Source organism: Lathyrus oleraceus, chromosome 4, assembly GCF_024323335.1.
Source record: "Lathyrus oleraceus cultivar Zhongwan6 chromosome 4, CAAS_Psat_ZW6_1.0, whole genome shotgun sequence".
NCBI lineage: Eukaryota > Viridiplantae > Streptophyta > Magnoliopsida > Fabales > Fabaceae > Lathyrus > Lathyrus oleraceus.
The window spans coordinates 491802682-491808996 of NC_066582.1; the positions used below are offsets into that span (position 1 = coordinate 491802682).

The following is a 6315-nucleotide window of genomic DNA, read 5'->3' on the forward strand; positions in this document are numbered from 1 at the left end:
TACAAGATTAAACAAATATATATATATATATATATATATATATATATATAATATATATATATATATATATATATATATATAGAGAGAGAGAGAGAGAGAGAGAGAGAGGAGAGAGAGAGAGAGAGAGGAGAGAGAGAGAGAGAGAGAGAGAGAGAGAGAGAGAGAGAGAGAGAGAGAGAGAGAGAGAGAGGAGATAGAGAGAGAGAGAGAGAGAGAGCGAGAGAGAGAGAGAGAGAGAGAGAGAGGAGAGAGGAGAGAGAGAGAGAGTATCGGGATTTATACATATTCAGTGCATCGTCTTCGCATGCACCTAGTCTAGTCTTTGATGGTGAACCATCAAAATTGCTTTTTCACTATATGATTTTGGTTCATTTTTTGGTTACAACAAAATCAAAGAAAGAAATTAAGATAAATCTGCTCAATCCTATCTATCTTTATCATCCTTCTTGTTTGATCTTTGTCAACAACACAACTAACCACATTTACCAACTTGACCATAACCTTGATCACAATCTTCAACTTTTGAGGAGCTTCAATCTTAACACTTGCATCAATCTTCACTCAATGATGCTTTTAAGACTAGTTATTCACAAGGTTGATAGATGAAAGAAACACAACTTCAAGGGAGAAGACCACTCATTTTCTTCAAAGAAACTTTCATTTTTGAATTCCAAAAATAGATCCAAAAATTGGAAAATAGCACACTTCAACAACAATTATCTCTCTAATTTTTTTCTCACAAACAATCATCACACACACTCAGATAGTTTGATGATTTTTCATACACAAGATGAGCATTATTATTTGAGAGAAATGAAGTTTATTTTCTAGCAATCTCACTTATGATTTGATCCAAGCTATGATTTTAAAATGAGAGAAATATTTATATAGGTGCTTGAGAAATAACATAAACTTAGTGCAAAATGACTTAAATGAGCCTACTCAAGATGATAAACGAATTTATTCAAATGTTAAGGTTTACTTGAAAAACCCATGCCATAATTTGATTCATGATTCTATAAATGTGAATAGATTCACAAAATTTCATAAATCAGATCAAAAAATAAAACCATGCCATGAATTTTTAAGCCATGAATCGATTCATGTGATGGTGTGAACCAGATTACACAAACAGTGACCATACAAAAATTGAAAAGTCTCATTTGAATCGATTTGTAACCTGACTTGAATTGATTGATGCAATGAAAAATAAATTTGATTCATGAATCTCCTTAAATCGATTCATTTAAGGTTGACTTGGTCAAACCAACATTTTATGCCATTTTAACCTTGTGACCAAGGGGCTTAATGAGGAACCTGTTTCAAAACCAAGTTGGACCAAAACATCTGCCTGCAAAAGGATCCATGGTCAAAACAAAAAATTTCGACTAAAGGAAGAGGTTGATATATTTCATAAAAGTTATTTGGAAAGGATTGTCATAAGGACTGACTAAGGAAAGTCTGGTGCCTTCGATACTCATGCAAACAGTTTCTTTAAGCAAAGCTTTCGATTTAGTTATGTGCAACTTAGGTTCGAAGGTAGGCATAGCAACGAGGCGGGTCGAGGACGGTTTTTACCTCCCCAAAACCAAACCCAAATCCCCAAATAATCCTCGTTCCCCACCCCAAACCCAAATATGGATGGAGAATAAAATCCAAACCCGTCCCAAACAGGTTCGGGTATCCCCGCCCCGCTACCATCCATTTAGTGAAATCAAATTTTTTAATATAAATATTTATTTTTTACAAAATCAAATTACATTATAAATAATAAAATAAAACAATCTAAATTTTTTTCATACATACATTTCAAATATTTTAAATAATTAATATAAATCAAAATATCAAAACATTGACCACTTATTTAATATTCTAAGTTATAAAAAAGTAAATAATAATGTATATATGAAATAAACGGGGTGGGTACTAGTGTCCCCATTACGCGACCCATCCCCATATTTTATAATCGGAGAAAACCCAAACCCAGTCAAAGTGGGTTTTCCCCGTAAACTTCGGGGCGGGTTCAGGTGGGTACCCACAGGTACGGGTTATGTTGTCATTCCTATTCGAAGGTAGCATTCAACCAGAGTTACAAGAGCCATAAAAGGCCAGAGACGAGGTATGATTTGTTGATTTTGGAGAGATGTTTTAACTTGTAAGAAGCATTCCCAAGTGATTGGTAAAGATTGGCTAGAAGCAATTTGGCTAGGGAAATTTTTCGACCCTCGTGAAGTTGAATTGCGAGAGGGAAACACTTTTTGGCTATTTATAATGATCATGAACAAAAAACATAGTAAGAAAGACAAAGGGTCAAGAAAGATATATTCTCTTGGTCGAAGACTTATTCAGTTTTCTTCTCATGGTGGTCGATTATGAAGTTCTTAAAGCCGAAGTGTTCGATAAGAAACTCATGGTCGGTTTCTATGGTGGGGGTGAAAGTTTCGCCAAAAGGATTCAATTCCGTGATGGCTGCTAAGTCGAACAAGGTTGGCGTAAGCATTCCACAAGGGAACTGAAAAGTGTTATTCAAACCTTCCCAAAAGAAGACAAACGCAAGTAACATGACCAGGTTATACCTAGGGCTAGTTCAAGAAATTTGTATCATATCGAAGATGCCTAAATCTTCCCATTGTTTTTCTTTTTTTCTTTCGACTTTGTTAATCAAGACAAGGTATTCTTTACTTTGTGTAGGAGGTGCAAATTGAAAGACACACGCAAGTGTCACCATAAACAACAAGTCGAGAGAGCGTTCTTCGAATGTTGAGGGCATAGTGATGGGATAACACAGAAAGAAGTTTTTCACTTTTTCAATGTGAGTTTTAGCTATTGGGTATGGTCCTAAGAATGCCAACAGTTTTCCAAAAAGAGAAAAGGGAATGAGTATCTTTTTTTTGCCAAATGGAGATTCTGTCTTTATCCATTGGTGGTTCGGGAACAAAATTTATCCCTTCATCGTGTTCTGATGGGAAAATCGTGTAATTTATTGGATTTTTTCCAGTATCAAACTTGTTGGACGAAGCGTTAGCTTCCATTGATGAAGTTTGTAGAGCTTGTTATGAAGGAAAAGGGTTTTTTATATGCATAACGATTGGAAGCGAGAGTGAAAAATATGGAAAGAGAGTGTTGTAGAGGTATTTATAGAGTTATTTTCCATCTCAGTATCGGACACTTGGAATATGCGTGATGATATAGATTATTTTCTTGTCTTGAGAAGTGGAAGAGTTGTTAAGAGGTGGAGAAACTGATGTGAGTGAAAAAGTTAATGAGACGTACAAAAGCATAATCTCGTAGAGACTAGGAGCAGTGATGGGATTCTGAAAAGATTTTGCTGAAAAAAGATAACATAGAATAAAGTGGTAATGATGACGACGACGTCAGCGAAGAAGTTAGAGTAGTATCAAAAATACGTTCAAAATGCCACCTTTCTCTATTCTGATCTAAAATTGAAACATGGCATTTTGGGGGGCAATTTGTTATCTCAAATTTTTGACACTAGCATTAATGTGATAAAAGTCATGTAATAATGACTTTAGTGTAAAGTCAAAATGGTGAATAATGGCCATGAGGATTTCAACAAATGTGACTTATCGACAGGGAATGTCATTGTGGTCGAAATTGCAGTCGGACAAAGATTAAAGAGTTGGGGACTTAGTAAAATTCAGAGTTTCAAGACATTCTCTACGCAGTCGGTTGCGGTGTAAATCGATAAAATCAAATGGTTATTGAAAGGTACATGGAAGCTTGTCGAAGACGAATGCTGTATGGAATTAAAGACGTGGTATGTTATGTGCAGTCGATCGTTGTAGACGGTTACCTTAAGATTAGTATATAAGTAGCGTTAACTGAGTTTTGGGGATCCGTAATTGTATGCAATTCTACATAACTCAAAGTATTTGTGTGATTGAGAAAAGAGTTTTAGAATGTACATATGTGTTCCAAGTTTTACAAATTAAATCTTTTTAGTATTTATTTTCATATGTATTTAGATTTCAATTTAAATTCCAATCATCACTTTTAAACGCCATTTCGATTTTAGATTATTACTTTCAAACTACACATTTCGATATTTATGTCAAAATCATTTAAAGTTTATGGTTCATACAAAATATATCATGGGATCTTTTCGAATTTAATCCCTTAAATAAATTGAAACTTATTTTTATTTACTAAATTTCACCGTAAAAAATAACGTAACATATAATCCAACAAAACATATTGATTAACTAATCAAAATGTCAATTACATATGATGGTGTGCTAGTTAAAAAATAAGCAATGGCATAAAATGTTACTTAAAACTCAATATACTAATAAATTCTCCATTTGTAATCATATTGTAGTGTTCCAGCATAAGAGAACCTTATGTCATATTGCCTTTATAGACATTGTTACATTCCTCTTAATAACAATGGAATCAATGTTAAGATTGATGCAAGTCAGCAGAGCTAGATTCTTCATGGATCGCTATCTGTAAATACATTGTAGGAAATTGGAACGCGATATTGGAAGATTCATCTATGCCACTTTGAAGACATAAAACTCCAAAAGGTCTATCTACAAGATGGAAGAGATAGACCTTGCAGATATTTCCAGCAACACTAACACTATCAATTAGCATTTGCCTCCAAATATCCTAAATTAAAACAAAATTTATCCTTAATACATGCTTATAGATATAGTGAATTGTTTATACGTAACAATATATAAAAATCTACACTAAAAACTTAAACCATACTAACATAACCAATAATAAATTAAATAAAAAGAAAACAATAATTATCAACACAATACTAAAACACAACATATCATGTAAATATATTAGGAGACTAGAAATCTAAAAAAATAAATATAGATTAAAGATTAAACTAAAGTATTACATTAAATTAAAGTATTGTCACTCTGGAATATAAAAATAATGAAATTGAATACTCTGTATAATAATTTGTCATTATATTATTAGTTTTAAAAAAAATTGAAGATCGTAATTAAAATTTTATATTATGATTTAAATAATAAAAATACTATGAATCTAGAAAATTCACTATACATTACCAATCACGAATTGGATCTGGTCAAAGAGATAGAATAACATGTATATTGAAATAAAAACATTCAACTAATATTTAAATAAAGATGTAAATATAAACGGGAAATCACATCATGTTTGATGCTTACAATCTTACCTTTATCAAGGAAATCACGGTCGTTGAAAATCATGTTGGAACTTTGAAATAAAATATTGATCTAAGAAAAAAAGTTGAAATGTAAGATATCTTTGACGATTTCCAATCAATCATGCATGTGATTCTGGACCATATATCAATTTTCGTTTCAACGCTCATAGATCTGCGAGAAAGACAATGATACCGCTTAAATACGATAAAATTAGTCAAAATAAATCAAATTACTTCAATAACACAAAAAGATAAGATAATAATTTACATGAAATTAATCGTGTAGATAGTGTTGCTTTTAAGTAGAATGAAGTTGAGCACAATTGTTGAGCCTTTGATATTGATTCAATAATTGAAAATATGTTGAACAAATCTCTAATATGCAAGGTCGATTGATAGAAATGAAACTGATTAGATGGATACACAAACGGCGCTAGGCCTCCCTACTTTGATCAAAGTGGTGAGTGAAGCCACTTTTATAAGAGGAAAATTGAAGGATAGGTTAAAACTAGGGTTACCTTTCATATTATTTAAGTCTATAATATAATAAATAAAATATTAATTATTTTGATAAAAAATAAATATAAATTTTTAGACAACAAAATCATATATTGAAATAATGGTTAAATAAATTTTTTGTTCTTTCTAAATATTTTTAATTTTGTGTTTAACCCCCAAAAACATTCATTTGCATTGTGGTCCCCTAAAGCTATTCGTCCACAATATTAGTTTCTCATGTCCATTTTTACTAATGAAGGATGACATGTCATGTAGTCATTTTGTATGAAGTTAATGATAGTGAGATAACTTAACAAATTCAAATAAAATTAAAAAATTCACCATTCACGTCTGAATCTTTATTTCAAACTCAGAAAAAATTAAACAAAAACCATCATCACTCTTTTTTCTCCCTTATAATAAAATAAAAAATCACAAAATCCCTAATCCCCCAAATGAAAACTCTAATAAAATCTCCAAATTCCTAAATACCAAAATATGTTTTTGAAATTTCCTTCACTCCTTCATTTTTAATTGTATTATGTTTTAGTTTAATGCCTGAATGGTATGCGAAGTATGGTGTTACAAAGTAGATTCCTTTTGTTAGGGATGTCGAAATATCTAAAATAACAAAATCCATAAAT

At 31.7% G+C, this 6315-nt stretch overlaps 1 long non-coding RNA gene across 1 annotated transcript; it reads right to left on the minus strand.

Moving 5' to 3' along the window:
- Positions 1-4201: 4201 nt before the first annotated feature.
- On the minus strand, positions 4202-5605 carry LOC127076593 (uncharacterized). The gene is made up of 3 exons (XR_007786839.1): positions 5442-5605; positions 5183-5345; positions 4202-4632 (listed from the first exon to the last, which is right to left on the minus strand). It is a non-coding gene; the product is annotated as an uncharacterized LOC127076593 (long non-coding RNA).
- Positions 5606-6315: the final 710 nt, after the last annotated feature.